Source organism: Cherax quadricarinatus, chromosome 2 (genome assembly GCF_038502225.1).
Source record: "Cherax quadricarinatus isolate ZL_2023a chromosome 2, ASM3850222v1, whole genome shotgun sequence".
Taxonomy (NCBI): domain Eukaryota; kingdom Metazoa; phylum Arthropoda; class Malacostraca; order Decapoda; family Parastacidae; genus Cherax; species Cherax quadricarinatus.
The window spans coordinates 76937126-76956258 of NC_091293.1; the positions used below are offsets into that span (position 1 = coordinate 76937126).

At 47.4% G+C, this 19133-nt stretch overlaps 1 protein-coding gene across 6 annotated transcripts in view; it reads right to left on the minus strand.

Moving 5' to 3' along the window:
- LOC128695902 (transient receptor potential channel pyrexia) overlaps positions 1-19133 on the minus strand; it is a 325662-nt gene that overhangs the window by 231853 nt on the left and 74676 nt on the right. The window lies entirely within an intron of this gene.

The window sequence follows — 19133 nt, forward strand, 5'->3', positions numbered from 1 at the left end:
TTTTCATACTGTTGCTGGGCCTCCCTCCTTATCTGTGAATACTCGTTTCTGGCTCTTCGACTAATCTCTTTATTTTCCTGGGTCCTTTGTTTTCTGTACATTTTCCATTCTGTAACGCACCTAGTTTTTGCCTCCCTACACCTTTGAGTAAACCAAGGGCTCGTTCTGGTCTTCTTGTTATTTCTGTTGCTCTTGGGAACAAACCTCTCCTCTTCCTCCTTGCATTTTGCCTATGTAGTCATCCCTTTTGTAGTTAGACTTCTCCCACTCAACTCCTGTTACCCTCTCCACTTGTAACTCTACTATGTATTCACAGCTCAGAACAATGTGATCACTAGTTCCGAGGGGGCTTTCACATGCGATGTCCTCGATGTTCGAACCACTCAAGGTGAATACAAGGTCCAGTCTTGCTGGTTCGTTCTCACCTCTCTCTCTCTGGTAGTGTCCCTAACATGTTGATACATGAGGTTTTCCAGTACCACATCCATCATGTTGGCTGTCCATGTTTCAGGGCCCCCATGTGGCTCCAGGTTTTCCCAATCAATATCCTTGTGATTGAAATCACCCATAACTAGTAGCTTTGCTCTATCCGTGTGAGGTCTTCTGGCCATCTCAGCCAGTGTGTCCACCATTGCTCTAATGATCTCTTCATATTCTTCTCTTCGCCTCCTGCAGTTCTATGGCGGGTTGTACATCACTGCAATGACTACCTTATGTCTTCCAGACTGAATTATACCTACTATGTAGTCCTTTTCGCCCATGTGTGTGTGTGTGTGTATATGTGCTCACCTAATTGTTCACCTAATTGTGGTTGTAGGGGTCGAGACTTAGCTCCTGGCCCCGCCTCTTCACTGATCGCTACTAGGTCCTCTCTCTCTCTCTGCTTCCTGAGCTTAGTCATACCTCGTCTTAAAGCTATGCATGGTTCCTGCCTCCACTACATCACTTGCTAGGCTATTCCACTTCCAGACGACTCTATGACTGAAGAAATACTTCCTAACATCCCTCTGACTCGTCTGAGTCTTCAGCTTCCAATTGTGACCCCTTGTTTCTGTGTCCCCTCTCTGGAACAACCTGCCTCTGTCCACCTTGTCTATTCCACGCAGTATTTTGTATGTCGTTATCATGTCAACCCTGACCCTCCTGTCCTCCAATGTCGTCAGTCCGATTTCCCTCAACCTTTCTTCTTAGGACATACCCCTGAGCTCCGGAACTAGCCTTGTTGCAAACCTTTGCACTTTCTCTAATTTCTTGACGTGTTTGCCCAGGTGTGGGTTCCAAACTGGTGTTACATACTCCAGTATGGTTCTAATGTACATAGTGTACAGAGTCTTGAACGATTCCTTATTAAGGTGTCGGAACGCTATTCTCAGGTTTGCCAGGCGCCCATATGCTGCAGCAGTTATCTGGTTCATGTATGCCTCCGGAGACATGCTTGGTGTCTTTGGCCACCTAGCCTATACTCTGTCTGCGGTCTTCTTTGCCCTTCTCCGATCTTCATGACTTTGCATTTGGCAGGGTTGAATTCAAGAAGCCAGTTGCTGGGTCATGTGTCCAGCCTGCCCAGGCCTCTTTGAAGTCCTGCCTGATCCTCATCTGATTTAGTTCTCCTCATTAGCTTCACATCATCCGCAAACAGGGACACCTCTGAGTCTATCACTTCCATCATGTCATTCATATATACCAAAAATAGCACTGGTCCTAGGACCGACCCCTGTGGGACCCCGCTCGTCACAGGTGCCCACTGTGATACCTCATCCCGTACCATGACTCGTTGTTGCCTCCCTGTCAGGTATTCTCTGATCCATTGCAGTGCCCTTCCTGTTATACGCGCCTGATCGCCTGATCCTCTAGTTTCTGCACTAGTCTCTTGTGAGGAACTGTGTCGAAGGCCTTCTTGCAGTCCAAGAAAATGCAATCAACCCACCCCTCTCTCTCGTGTCGTACTTCTGTAACTTTGTCGTAAAACTCCAGAAGGTTTGTGACACAGGATTTGCCTTCCATGAATCCGTTGTTCCGTTCCAGGTGCTCCACCACTCTCCTCCTGATAATCTTCTCCATGACTTTGCATACTATTCACGTCAGTGATACTGGTCTGTAATTTAGTGTGTGTGTGTGTGTGTGTGCCAGAGACAACAGTGCGTGCATCATCTATCCCTCTCAGCTTGCGTCACTTCCTCTGTGGCTACTGACTACACTTTTCCCTAGAAACCGTCATCAGCATAACGTACACAGTACTCACCACAATAACTTAGCCATGTTCAACGTAACCACCTCAAAAATGTCACTCGTTTTCCGTTGTAAAAACTCCTGATGGGCATAGAAACGTTTGTTCGGTACAGCAGGCTTCTTCAGTCAAACACAGAGAGGAATATGATGCTATAGACAGTAGTAGAAGTGAAGAGGTCATTTTGATATGCTCGGCCTCTTAGTCTCGACTGGAAGAGGTCGGTCATTATTAACTTGGATTGAAGACGTGTCCTCCCTTAATACATTCTAAGTGACTGATCACCTTCTATCAAAGCTGAGGGACTGAGTACCTGAAACTTAACTCCACTTCTTCCACTGTCTCCACTTTTAAAATCATCTTTACAATAGTAAGAAGTCTGCTGCACAATTCAACATAATTATCTACTATTTAACTATGATACACCATCGACCAAGACCTGATGCCTGTCAGAAGAAACATTCTCTGTTCCTTGTTTATTAAATGTTAGTAAATTGATCAATTTGTACTACGCAAATTACACATAAGTTTTTTTTTTCCACCAGCAAGATCAGTCATTAATGACTGACGACTTTCACACTGGTCCACTTACTTTACAGTAAAAAATACCTTACCGTTTTATGAATAAAAGTGACAGATTACCACCTACACCCCAGTAACAATCACAACTTTATTCTCTGTGAGAAGCACTAGTCTTGAAAGTTTGAAACCGATCAACAGAGGCGTTCTCAAGTCATCGTAGAGAAACCAAAATCGGCAATGGGTTATATAAAATTTATCAGAGGGCAACAGCGCAAGTCAATATTTTTTGTACCTTCCTTTAGTTTTAGCTCATCTGTACTGAAAGTTTGAAGACGATCGGATGAGGCATTTTCGGGTTTTAATAGAAAAGTTTAGAGAAAGAAAAAACTTCAAAGTTCCCTCTTGAGAATAATATTAAGTGAGAAACATTTAAGAAACATCTTAAAACATATTACAAATATATAAAAGAAACATGTAAACAATATGTAAGACACATGTAAGACACATGTAAGATACATGTAAGACACATGTAAGAAACATGTAAGACACATGTAAGATACATGTAAGACACATGTAAGACACATGTAAGATACATGTAAGATACATGTAAGACACATGTAAGATACATGTAAGATACATGTAAGACACATGTAAGAAACATGTAAGACACATGTAAGACACATGTAAGACACATGTAAGACACATGTATGAAACATGTAAGACACATGTAAGACACATGTAAGACACATTAAGAAACATGTAAGACACATGTAAGACACATGTAAGACACATGTAAGACACATGTAAGACACATGTAAGACACATTAAGAAACATGTAAGACACATGTAAGACACATGTAAGACACATGTAAGACAGTGGACCACAACATCCTGCGTCTTAAATTAGAACTTTATGGTATAAGAGTCATCAAACTCGCGTACTTAAAGTTTTATCTTATTAACAGACACCAGCAGGTCTACAACAGTGGTGTGACCTTGTCTACTCAGTCTGATGACGTCGAGGTACCTCAGGGCAGTGTTGACATCGAGGTATCTCAGGGCAGTGTTGACATCGAGGTGCCTCAGGGCAGTGTTGACATCGAGGTGCCTCAGGGCAGTGTTGACATCGAGGTATCTCAGGGCAGTGTTGACATCGATGTACCTCAGGGCAATGTTGACATCGAGGTACCTCAGGGCAGTGTTGACGTCGAGGTGCCTCAGGGCAGTGTTGACGTCGAGGTGCCTCAGGGCAGTGTTGACGTCGATGTTCCCCAGGGCAGTGTTGACATCGAGGTACCTCAGGGCAGTGCTGACATCGAAGTACCTCAGGGCAGTGTTGACATCGAGGTGCCCCAGGGCAGTGTTGACATCGAGGTACCTCAGGGCTGAGTTGACGTCGAGGTGCCTCAGGGCAGTGTTGACATCGAGGTGCCTCAAGGCAGTGCTGACATCGAGGTGCGTCAAGGCAGTGTTGACATCGAGGTGCCTCAAGGCAGTGTTGACATCGAGGTGCCTCAATGCAGTGTTGACATCGAGGTGCCTCAAGGCAGTGTTGACATCGAGGTGCCTCAAGGCAGTGTTGACATCGATGTGCCTCAAGGCAGTGTTGACATCGAGGTGCCTCAAGGCAGTGTTGACATCGAGGTGCCTCAAGGCAGTGTTGACATCGAGGTGCCTCAAGGCAGTGTTGACATCGAGGTGCTTCAAGGCAGTGTTGACATCGAGGTGCCTCAAGGCAGTGTTGACATCGAGGTGCCTCAAGGCAGTGTTGACATCGAGGTGCCTCAAGGCAGTGTTGACATCGAGGTGCCTCAAGGCAGTGTTGACATCGAGGTGCCTCAAGGCAGTGTTGACATCGAGGTGCCTCAAGGCAGTGTTGACATCGAGGTGCCTCAAGGCAGTGTTGACATCGAGGTGCCTCAAGGCAGTGTTGACATCGAGGTGCCTCAAGGCAGTGTTGACATCGAGGTGCCTCAAGGCAGTGTTGACATCGAGGTGCCTCAAGGCAGTGTTGACATCGAGGTGCCTCAAGGCAGTGTTGACATCGAGGTGCCTCAAGGCAGTGTTGACATCGAGGTGCCTCAGGGCAGTGTTGACATCGAGGTGCCTCAAGGCAGTGTTAACATCGAGGTGCCTCAAGGTAGTGTTAACATCGAGGTGCCCCAGGGCAGTGTTAACATCGAGGTGCCTCAGGGCAGTGTTGACATCGAGGTGCCCCAGGACAGTGTTGACATCGAGGTGCCTCAAGGCAGTGTTGACATCGAGGTGCCTCAGGGCAGTGTTGACATCGAGGTGCCTCAAGGCAGTGTTAACATCGAGGTGCCTCAAGGCAGTGTTAACATCGAGGTGCCCCAGGGCAGTGTTAACATCGAGGTGCCTCAGGGCAGTGTTGACATCGAGGTGCCCCAGGACAGTGTTGACATAGAGGTGCCTCAAGGCAGTGTTGACATCGAGGTGCCTCAGGGCAGTGTTGACATCGAGGTGCCTCAGGGCAGTGTTGACATCGAGGTGCCTCAAGGCAGTGTTAACATCGAGGTGCCTCAAGGCAGTGTTAACATCGAGGTGCCCCAGGGCAGTGTTAACATCGAGGTGCCTCAGGGCAGTGTTGACATCGAGGTACCTCGGGGCAGTGTTGACATCGAGGTACCTCAGGGCAGTGTTGACATCGAGGTACCTCAGGGCAGTGTTGACATCGAGGTACCTCAGGGCAGTGTTGACATCGAAGTGCCTCAGGGCAGTGTTGACATCGAGGTACCTCAGGGCAGTGTTGACATCGAGGTACCTCAGGGCAGTGTTGACATCGAGGTACCTCAAGGCAGTGTTGACATCGAGGTACCTCAGGGCAGTGTTGACATCGAAGTGCCTCAGGGCAGTGTTGACGTCGAGGTGCCCCAGGGCAGTGTTGACATCGAAGTGCCTCAGGGCAGTGTTGACGTCGAGGTGCCCCAGGGCAGTGTTAACATCGAGGTGCCCCAGGACAATGTTGACGTTAAATTCAAGTTTTCTCAACAACACCGTCAACGAGGACCTCCTAAAATATCTACATGGATGACTACCAATTAATTCACTCTGAACATTCACAAAACATTCTACGTTGTGCTTCGGAAAAAAAAGTTACAATTTTTTTCTACAAACTGGCCATATCCCACCGAGGCAGAGTGTCCTAAAAAGAAAAACTAAATTTTCTCTTTTTAACTTTAGTAATGTATACAGGAGAAGGGGTTACTAGTCCCTTGCTCCCGGCATTTTAGTCACCTCTTACGACACGCATGGCTTACAGAGGAAGAATTCTGTTTCATTTCCCCAGGGAGTTACAAATATCAAACTAAACATAATATTCAACTATTCTCCCAGTGTTAGATAAACTGAGGGAAAATCCTTAAGTCTACACCTTGATTGCAACTTGAAGTTTAATACCCACATCCGGCACATAACAGAGGTCTACAAGGAAGTCGTCATCCTCTATAAGATACCTACCTGTGTACCTCAAACAACACTACTTACATATTACTACTTATTAATCTATCCCTGTCTCACCTATGGTATTATGCTTGGAGATCTACTGCGTCACACAACAACAACAAAATAAAAACTCAACAAAAAGTCACTGTGCGAATGATGACTCAGTCCAGAGACAATACACTCGTCCACTCTTCAAAAGTTTATACTTACTCATTATACAGACCATGTATTCATACCACTGTGATCACTATATATACAGGACAATCAATTCCAGTGTTAACCCTCCTCTTCAGCTTTTCCTTAATAGCTGCAACGGAACTCACAAACTCAACACAAGACACAAAAACCTCTTCAATATCCCCCGAGTCCGATTCGACCTGTGTAAAATTTCAGTGCGCATAAAAGGCCGTAAAATCTGGAAATCCCTGCCTTAAGTCTCTACAGATCCCCTACTGCCAATCGCATCAAAGCTATTGCTAAAAAGCATCTCATCCCCTTAATATAATCTAGACAGCAAGTCGTTTGTCAAACAATACCTGTGTTCATCCACTTGTGTTGTCCCTGTTCTACTTCCAGCCTTCCATTAGATTTCCATGGTAATTTAAGGAACTTGCTGTAATTTCAATATCTCTGTTCAGTCACGCCATAAATCTGAATATCATTGAATCTATTTAAATAATGCGCTAAAGTTTTGCCACTGAACACTATGTCATTAGCTACTTAGGGTTGTAGGTTTGTTAGCCTTAAGATTAGTTGCCAGAAATGCATTGCATAATTAGTGGCTTTCTTTGGTGCCTACTATTTCACATATTTATCTACCATCATCTGTATGCTCACAGACACGAAACATTATCAGTGAATGAAGCAGCGTGTGAACCTGCCGTAGAGTTACCATGGAACAACTTGTGCTACCAGACCATATCTAAGATCAAACCTCTTTTCCATCCATTATCAAGAACTATATGAACCCTAGTTTACTGCTGAGATAATAATAATGATAATAATAATAATAATAATAATAATAATAATAATAATAATAATAATAATAATAATAATAATAATAATAACAGCCCCACCCGTCCATCGTCAACAACAGTATTATCACAACTATCAACATCAACAAAAACACTACAACCACAAGCAATAACACCAATAACAATAATTCCACTAACAATAACAACATCTTCAGTAACATCACCACCAATAACAATTACATGTTCGCTAACGGTAACAATACCACCCATAACAATAAATCCAATAACAACGCTAACAATAACACCACCAACAATAACAGCATCATCATTAAAACTACAACTAATAACAGCCCAACAATAGCACTACAAAGAATACCCATCAGGTACTTGCTAAGTGTAATAATAACAATATTAACACCGTAAACACATTCTCTGTCAAAGATATCACTACGAAACGTAGCCTTACACCTCTTACTTTCCACAGCGGGCGTCTACACCATCCCTTGTAGATACTGCTCCAAGAAATATGTAGGAGAAACAGGCAGAAATCTTTCGGTCTGCCTGAACGAACATCGAAACACCAGCAAGAGGGACAACTTAAGGTACGCCTGTGTCATCCACAGGAACTCCACGGAGCATTTGATGAATTGTAATGAAGCACAACTCGTCCTCACGGAACATGATATTAGACGCCGACGATGTCTAGAAGCCTCACTAATCGCCGTCACCGATACAATAGAATATAATACTGGAAGCATCAAAACTACAAATATATTGGCACAAATGATACTCAACCAGGCGAAGCACCACCTACCTAACAACACAGAGTCACGTGACCTCATTGACTACCTGACCACATCTCAAATAAGTCACACTTGTATTTTTCAAGTCACCATGTGTCACTCACACCTCTCTCTCTCTCTCTCCTGTTATTTTTAACCTCTGTATATTAGAAGTAATCAAGGTTCGAGGACCGAAACGTTCTCTAATAAATATCTTAATGTTGGAACACGTGAGTTTGTACATTTTGTCGTATCAGTTATCAAGGTCTATATCACTATAAACAAAAGCACCACTAACTATCATTAACAAATGCTTCTTCAATAACAATAATGACAACAACACCATTAACAACAACACCATTAACAACAACATAACACCTCCACTACCGTCAACAATAACAAATGAACCACCACTAATAACAAGAACAGCAATGGCAGCAACAACACAACAACAATATAAACAACTGCAGCAGCAAGAACAAAAGCTAGCACAAAAGCATGACAACCACAAGCAATATCACCTCCAAAATCAACAACAACACCATCAACACGACCAATATGCACACCACCACCACTATCCACACCTCCAACACCACCACTATCCACACCACCAACACCACCATTATCCACACCAATAACACAACTACCACCATCAACGACAGCAATACCACTGTGACCAGCTCCATCAACAATACCACCATCTCCACTATCATCAACTGCACCATTAACAATGAGCAATAGCACCATTACTGCTACCACCATCAACAATGGGATCATCACCACTCCTACCACCATCAATTACCACCACCACAAGCAACAACAACAACAACTATCACCACCACAACAAACAACAACTATCACCACCACCAACAACAACAACTACCACCACCTCCACCAACACCAACAACTACCACCACCACCAGCAACAACAACCATCACCACCACAACCAACAACTACCACCACCAACAAGAGCAACAACAACAACTACCACCACCTCCACCAACACCATCAACTACCACCACTACAAGCAACAACAACAACAACTATCACCACCACTACCAACAACAACAGCTACCACCACCACCAACAACAACAACAGCTACCACCACCACCACCACCACCACCACCACCACCACAACCAACAACAACAACAACAACTACCACCACCTCCAAAAACACCAACAACTACCACCACCAACAACACCAACAACAACTACCACAATCAACAACAACAACTACCACCAACAACAACAGCAACAACAACTACCACCACCTCCACCAACAACAACTACCACCACCAACAACAACAACTACCACCAACAACTACCACCACCAACAACAATAACCATCACCACCATCAACAACAACAACCACCACCACCAACAACAACTACCACCAACAACAACAACTACCACCATCAACAACTACAACCACCACCACCAACAACAACAACTACCACCACCAACAACAACAACCACAATCACCAACAACAACTACCACCACCACCACCAACAACAACAACTACCACCAACAACAATAACAACTACCACCACCAACAACAACAACTACCACCACCACCAACAACAACAACAACTACCACCACCAACAACAACTACCACCACCAACAACAACAACTACCACCACCACCAACAACAACTACCACCACCAACAAAAACAACCACCACCACGAACAGCAACAACAACAGCAACAACAACTACCACCACCACCAACAACAACAACTACCACCACCACCACCAACAACAACAACTACCACCACCAACAACAACAACTACCACCACCAACAACAACTACCACCACCAACAACAACAACTACCACCACCACCAACAACAACTACCACCACCACCAACAACAACAACTGCCACCACCAACACCAACAACTACCACCACCACCAACAACAGCAACTACCACCACCAACAACAACCACCACCACCAACAACAACAACTACTACCACCAACAACAACAACTACCACCACCAACAACAACAGCTACCACCACCAACAACAACTACCACCACCAACAACAACAACTACCACCACCAACAACAACAACTACCACCACCACCAACAACAACAACAACTACCACCACCACCACCAACAACAACAACTACCACCACCACCAACAACAACTACCACCACCAACAACAACAACTACCACCACCACCACTAACAACAACAACTACCACCACCACCAACAACAACCACCACCACCAACAACAACAACTACCACCACAACACCAACAACTACCACCACCAACAACAACAACTACCACCACCAACAACAACTACCACCATCAACAACAACAACTACCACCACAACAACAACAACTACCACCACCACCAACAACAACAACAACTACCACCACCACCACCAACAACAACAACTACCACCACCACCAACAACAACTACCACCACCAACAACAACAACTACCACCACCACCACCACTAACAACAACAACTACCACCACCACCAACAACAACCACCACCACCAACAACAACAACTACCACCACAACACCAACAACTACCACCACCACCAACAACAACAACTACCACCATCAACAACAACTACCACCACCAACAACAACAACAACTGCCACCACCATTAACAACAACTACCACCACCAACAACAACTACCTCCACCACCAACAACAACTACCACCACCAACAACAACAACCACCACCACCAACGACAACAACAACCACCACCACCAACGACAACAACTACCACCACCACCAACAACAACAACAATTACCACCACCAACTACAACAACTACCACCACCACCACCAACAACAACAACAACAACAACAGCAACAACAACCACCACCACCACCACCACCAACAACAACAACAACAACAACAACAACAACAACAACAACAACAACAGCAACAACAACTACCACCACCACCACCAACAACAACAACTACCACCACCAACAACAACAACTACCACCACCAACAACAACAACTACAACCACCAACAACAACAACTACCACCAACAACAACAACAACCACCACCACCAACAACAACAACTGCCACCACCACCACCAACAACAACAACTACCACCACCAACAACAACAACTGCCACCACCACCACCAACAACAACTACCACCACCAACAACAACCACCACCACCACCAACAACAACAACTACCACCACCAACACCAACAACTACCACAACCACCACCAACAACAACTACCACCCCCAACAACAACCACCACCACCACCAACAACAACAACAACAACAGCAACAACAACCAGCACCACCACCACCAACAACAACAGCTACCACCACCAACACCAACAACTACCACCACCAACAACAACACCTACCACCACCACCAACAACAACAACTACCACCACCAACAACCACCACCACCACCACCACCACCACCACCACCAACAACAACAACAACAACAACAACAACAGCCAGCACCACCACCACCAACAACAACAGCTACCACCACCAACACCAACAACTGCCACTACCACCACCAACAACAACTACCACCACCAACAACAACTACCACCACCAACCACCACCACCACCACCACCACCACCAACAACAACAACAACCAGCACTACCACCACCAACAACAACAACTACCACCACCAACAACAACTACCACCACCAACAACAACAACTACCACCACCACCAACAACAACAACAACAGCTACCACCACCACCAACAACAACAACTACCACCACCACCAACAACAACAACTACCACCACCACCAACAACAACAACTACCACCACCACCAACAACAACAACAACTACCACCACCACCAACAACAACAACTACCACCACCACCAACAACAACAACAGCTACCACCACCACCAACAACAACAACTACCACTACCACCACCAACAACAACAACTACCACCACCAACAACAACAACAACAGCTACCACCACCAACAACAACAACAACTACCACTACCATCACCAACAACAACAACAACTACCACCACCACCAACAACAACAACTACCACCACCACCAACAACAACAACAGCTACCACCACCACCAACAACAACAACTATCACTACCACCACCACCAACAGCAACAACTACCACTACCACCACCACCAACAACAACAACAGCTACCACCACCACCAACAACAACTACCACTACCACCACCACCAACAACAACAACTACCACTACCACCACCACCACCAACAACAACTACCACCACCAACAACAACAACAGCTACCACCACCACCAACAACAACAACTACCACCACCACCAACAACAACAACAACTACCACTACCATCACCAACAACAACAACAACTACCACCACCACCAACAACAACAACTACCACCACCACCAACAACAACAACAGCTACCACCACCACCAACAACAACAACTATCACTACCACCACCACCAACAGCAACAACTACCACTACCACCACCACCAACAACAACAACAGCTACCACCACCACCACCACCAACAACAACAACAACTACCACCACCACCACCAACAACAACAACTACCACCACCACCACCAACAACAACTACCACCACCAACAACAACAACAGCTACCACCACCACCAACAACAACAACTACCACCACCACCAACAACAACAACAACTACCACCACCAACAACAACAACAACTACCACCACCACCACCAACAACAACAACTACCACTACCACCACCACCAACAACAACAACTACCACTACCACCACCACCACCAACAACAACTACCACCACCAACAACAACAACAACTACCACCACCACCAACAACAACAACTACCACCACCACCAACAACAACAACTACCACTACCACCACCAACAACAACAACAACTACCACCACCAACAACAACAACAACTACCACCACCACCAACAACAACAACTACCACCACCACCAACAACAACAACTACCACTACCACCACCACCACCAACAACAACTACCACCACCAACAACAACAACAACTACCACCACCACCAACAACAACAACTACCACCACCACCAACAACAACAACTACCACCACCAACAACAACAGCTACCACCACCACCAACAACAACAACTACCACCACCACCACCACCAACAACAACTACCACCACCAACAACAACAACAACTACCACCACCACCAACAACAACAACAACTACCACCACCACCAACAACAACAACAACTACCACCACCAACAACAACAACAACAACTACCACCACCAACAACAACAACAACTACCACCACCACCAACAACAACAACAACTACCACCACCACCACCACCAACAACAACAACTACCACCACCACCAACAATAACAACCACAACACAACAATAACACAATAAACACTCAGAGTTGAGTAGCAGTGTGTTTACAGTGTTATTAGTAAGAGAAATTTACTGTGATATGAAGACATCTTTCTTAGACACAGATGATGTCACGACGTAACTTTACCACCTGACATCTCAGTGACACCAGATGACCCAGAGATGATGGCACTCACTGACACCTTGACACTGACACCCTGGAACTCACTGACACCTTGGCACTTAGTGACACCCAGACACTTAGTGACACCATGGCACTAACACCCAGGCACTCACTGACATTTTGGCATTCACTGACACCCTGACGCTTACTGATACACTGACATTTACTGACACTCTGGCACTCACTGACACCCTGTCACCTACTGACACCCAGACACTCACTGACACCCAGGCACTCGCTGACATCCAGACACTTACTGACACCCTGGCACTTACTGACACCCTGGCACTTACTGACACCCTGGCACTTACTGACACCCAGGCACTTACTGACACCCTGGTACTTACTGACACCCTGGCACTTACTGACACCCTGGCACTTACTGACACTCTAGCACTCACTGACACCCTGGCACTCAGACACCCTGGCACTTACTGACACCCTGGCATTTACTGACACCATGGCACTTACTGACACAATAACACTCACTGACACCCTGGCACTCACTACACCCTTGCACTTACTGACACCCTAGCACTCACTGACATTTTGGCATTCACTGACACCCTGGCACTCACTGACACCCTGGTACTCAAAGACACCTTGGCAATCACTGACACCCAGGCACTCACTTCACACTGGCACTCACTGACACCCCCTAGCACACACTGACATCATGGCACTCACTGACACCCTGACACTCACTGACACCCTGGCACTCACTACACCCTGACACTCAATGACACTCTACCACTTACTGACATCCTGGCACTTACTGACACCCCGGCACTCACTGACACAATGGCACTTACTGACACCTTGGCACTTACTGACACCATGGCACTCACTAACACCCTGGCACTCACTGACACCCTGGCACTTGCTGACACCCTGGCACTTACTGACACCCTGGCACTTACTGACACCATGGCACTCACTAACACCCTGGTACTTACTGACACCTTGGCACTAACTGACACCATGGCACTCACTGACACCCTGGTACTCAAAGACACCTTGGCAATCACTGACACCCAGGGACTCACTTCACACTGGCACTCACTGACACCCCCTAGCACACACTGACATCATGGCACTCACTGACACCCTGGCACTCACTGGCACTCTGGCACTCACCACACCCTGACACTCAATGACACCCTACCACTTACTGACATCCTGGCACTTACTGACACCCCGGCACTCACTGACACAATGGCACTTACTGACACCCTGGCACTTACTGACACCATGGCACTCACTAACACCCTGGCACTCACTGACACCCTGGCACTTGCTGACACCCTGGCACTTACTGACACCCTGGCACTTACTGACACCATGGCACTCACTAACACCCTGGCACTCACTGACACCCTGGCACTTGCTGACACCCTGGCACTTACTGACACCCTGGCACTTAATGACACCCTGACACTCACTGACACCCTGGTACTTACTGACACCTTGGCACTAACTGACACCATGGCACTCACTGACACCCGCTAGCACTCAGTGACATCCTGGCACTCACTAACACCCTGGCACTCACTGACACCCTGGCACTCACTACATAATGGCACTCACTGACATCCTAGCACTTACCGACATCCTGGCACTTACTGACACCCTGGCATTCACTGACACTCTGGCACTTACTGACACCATGGCACTCACTGACACCCTTGCAATCACTGACACCCTGGCACTTACTGACACCTTGGCACTCACTGACAACCTGGCACTTACTGACACCCTAGCACTCACTGACACCCTGGCACTCACTGACACCCTGGCACTTACTGACACCTTGGCACTCACTGACACCCTGGCACTTACTGACACCCTGGCACTTACTGACACCCTGGCACTTACTGACACCCTGGCACTTACTGACACGTTGGCACTCACTGACACCCTGGCACATATTGACGCCCTAGCAATCACTGACACCCTGGCACTCACTGACACCCTGGCGCTCACTGACACAGTGGTATTCACTGACTCCCTGGCACTCACTGACACCCTGGCACTCACTGACACCCTGGCACTCACTGACACCCTGGCACTCACTGACACCCTGGCACTCACTGACACCCTGGCGCTCACTGACACCGTGGTATTCACTGACACCCTGGCACTCACTGACACCCTGGCACTCACTGACACCCTGGAACTCACTGACACCCTGGCACTCACTGACACCCTGGCACTCACTGACACCCTGGCACTCACTGACACCCTGGCGCTCACTGACACCGTGGTATTCACTGACACCCTGGCACTCACTGACATCCTGGCACTCACTGACGCCCTAGCACTCACTGACACCCTGGCACTCACTGACACCCTGGCACTCACTGACACCCTGGCACTCACTGACACCCTGGCACTCACTGACACCCTGGCACTCACTGACACCCTGGCACTCACTGACACCCTGGCACTCACTGACACCCTGGCGCTCACTGACACCGTGGTATTCACTGACACCCTGGCGCTCACTGACACCCTGGCACTCACCGACCCCCTGGCACTCACTGACACCCTGGCACTCACTGACACCCTGCCACTCACTGACACCCTGGCACTCACTGACACCCTGGCACTCACTGACACCCTGGCGCTCACTGACACCGTGGTATTCACTGACACCCTGGCACTCACTGACACCCTGGCACTCACTGACACCCTGGCACTCACTGACACCCTGGCGTTCACTGACACCGTGGTATTCACTGACACCCTGGCACTCACTGACACCCTGGCACTCACTGACACCCTGGCACTCACTGACACCCTGGCACTCACTGACACCCTGGCACTCACTGACACCCTGGCGCTCACTGACACCGTGGTATTCACTGACACCCTGGCACTCACTGACACCCTGGCACTCACTGACACCCTGGCACTCACTGACACCCTGGCGTTCACTGACACCGTGGTATTCACTGACACCCTGGCACTCACTGACACCCTGGCACTCACTGACACCCTGGCACTCACTGACACCCTGGCACTCACTGACACCCTGGCACTCACTGACACCCTGGCACTCACTGACACCCTGGCACTCACTGACACCCTGGCACTCACTGACACCCTGGCACTCACTGACACCCTGGCGCTCACTGACACCGTGGTATTCACTGACACCCTGGCACTCACTGACACCCTGGCACTCACTGACACCCTGGCACTCACTGACACCCTGGCACTCACTGACACCCTGGCACTCACTGACACCCTGGCACTCACTGACACCCTGGCACTCACTGACACCCTGGCACTCACTGACACCATGACACTCACTGACACCCTGGCACTCACTGACACCCTGGCACTCACTGACACCCTGGCACTCACTGACACCATGACACTCACTGACACCCTGGCACTCACTGACACCCTGGCACTCACTGACACCCTGGCACTCACTGACACCATGACACTCACTGACACCCTGGCACTCACTGACACCCTGGCACTCACTGACACCCTGGCACTCACTGACACCATGACACTCACTGACACCCTGGCACTCACTGACACCCTGGCACTCACTGACACCCTGGCACTCACTGACACCCTGGCACTCACTGACACCCTGGCACTCACTGACACCATGACACTCACTGACACCCTGGCACTCACTGACACCATGACACTCACTGACACCCTGGCACTCACTGACACCCTGGCACTCACTGACACCCTGGCACTCACTGACACCCTGGCACTCACTGACACCCTGGCACTCACTGACACCCTGGCACTCACTGACACCATGACACTCACTGACACCATGACACTCACTGACACCATGACACTCACTGACACCCTGGCACTCACTGACACCATGACACTCACTTTGTTTTAGATTAAAACTGTCATTCTCATTTAAAGAACAAAACACTTGGTTTCGGTCTTGTAATGTTATCATGTTGGATTGTTTAAGTTTAGTGGATATTTGTGGCGAAATATTTATGAAGAAATATATTCAGATTAGCTCAGAATTTGTTGCTAAAATGAAAGAGAATTTTCCCCATTGATACTTAACAGAAAAGGTGACGTACACTGTGTGAGGTGTATGTCTAGGTGACGTACACTGTGTGAGGTGTATGTCTAGGTGATGTACACTGTGTGAGGTGTATGTCTAGGTGACGTACACTGTGTGAGGTGTATGTCTAGGTGACGTACACTGTGTGAGGTGTATGTCTAGGTGACGTACACTGTGTGAAGTGTATGTCTAGGTGACGTACACTGTGTGAGGTGTATGTCTAGGTGACGTACACTGTGTGAAGTGTATGTCTAGGTGACGTACACTGTGTGAAGTGTATGTCTAGGTGACGTACACTGTGTGAGGTGTATGTCTAGGTGACATACACTGTGTGAAGTGTATCTCTAGGTAACGTACACTGTGTGAGGTGTATGTCTAGCTGACGTACACTGTGTGAGGTGTATGTCTAGGTGATATACACTGTGTGAGGTGTATGTCTAGGTGATGTACACTGTGTGGGGTGTATGTCTAGCTGACGTACACTGTGTGAGGTGTATGTCTAGGTGATGTACACTGTGTGAGGTGTATGTCTAGGTGATGTACACTGTGTGAGGTATATGTCTAGGTGATGTACACTGTGTGAGGTGTATGTCTAGGTGATGTACACTGTGTGAGATGTATGTCTAGGTGATGTACACTGTGTGAGGTGTATGTCTAGGTGATGTACACTGTGTGAGGTATATGTCTAGGTGATGTACACTGTGTGAGGTGTATGTCTTGGTGATGTACACTGTGTGAGGTGTATGTCTAGGTGATGTACACTGTGTGAGGTGTATGTCTAGGTGATGTACACTGTGTGAGGTGTATGTCTAGGTGATGTACACTGTGTGAGGTGTATGTCTAGGTGATGTACACTGTGTGAGGTATATGTCTAGGTGATGTACACTGTGTGAGGTGTCTGTCTAGGTGATGTACACTGTGTGAGGTGTATGTCTAGGTGATGTACACTGTGTGAGGTGTATGTCTAGGTGATGTACACTGTGTGAGGTATATGTCTAGGTGATGTACACTGTGTGAGGTGTATGTCTAGGTGATGTACACTGTGTGAGGTATATGTCTAGGTGATGTACACTGTGTGAGGTGTATGTCTAGGTGATGTACACTGTGTGGGGTGTATGTCTAGGTGATGTACACTGTGTGAGGTGTATGTCTAGGTGATGTACACTGTGTGAGGTGTATGTCTAGGTGATGTACACTGTGTGAGGTATATGTCTAGGTGATGTACACTGTGTGAGGTGTATGTCTAGGCGATATACACTGTGTGAGGTGCATGTCTAGGTGACATACACTGTGTGAGGTGTATGTCTTGGTGACGTACACTGAGGTGTATGTTTTTCTGGGTACTTACACTGAGAAGTGTATATCTTTCTGAGAACGTACACTGAGAGGTGTATATCTAGCAGAGTACTTATGGTAAGAGGTGTATGTCTTGCAAAGTACTTACACTGAGTGGTGTATATCTAGCAGAATATATACACTGAGAGGTGTATATCGTTCAGCTTGTACACTGAGAGGTTGCTACGTTTTACTGCCTCTGTTAATAACTAAAGTGATCTTGACAGGTGGTTCGCAGGGGAAATACAACCTTAAT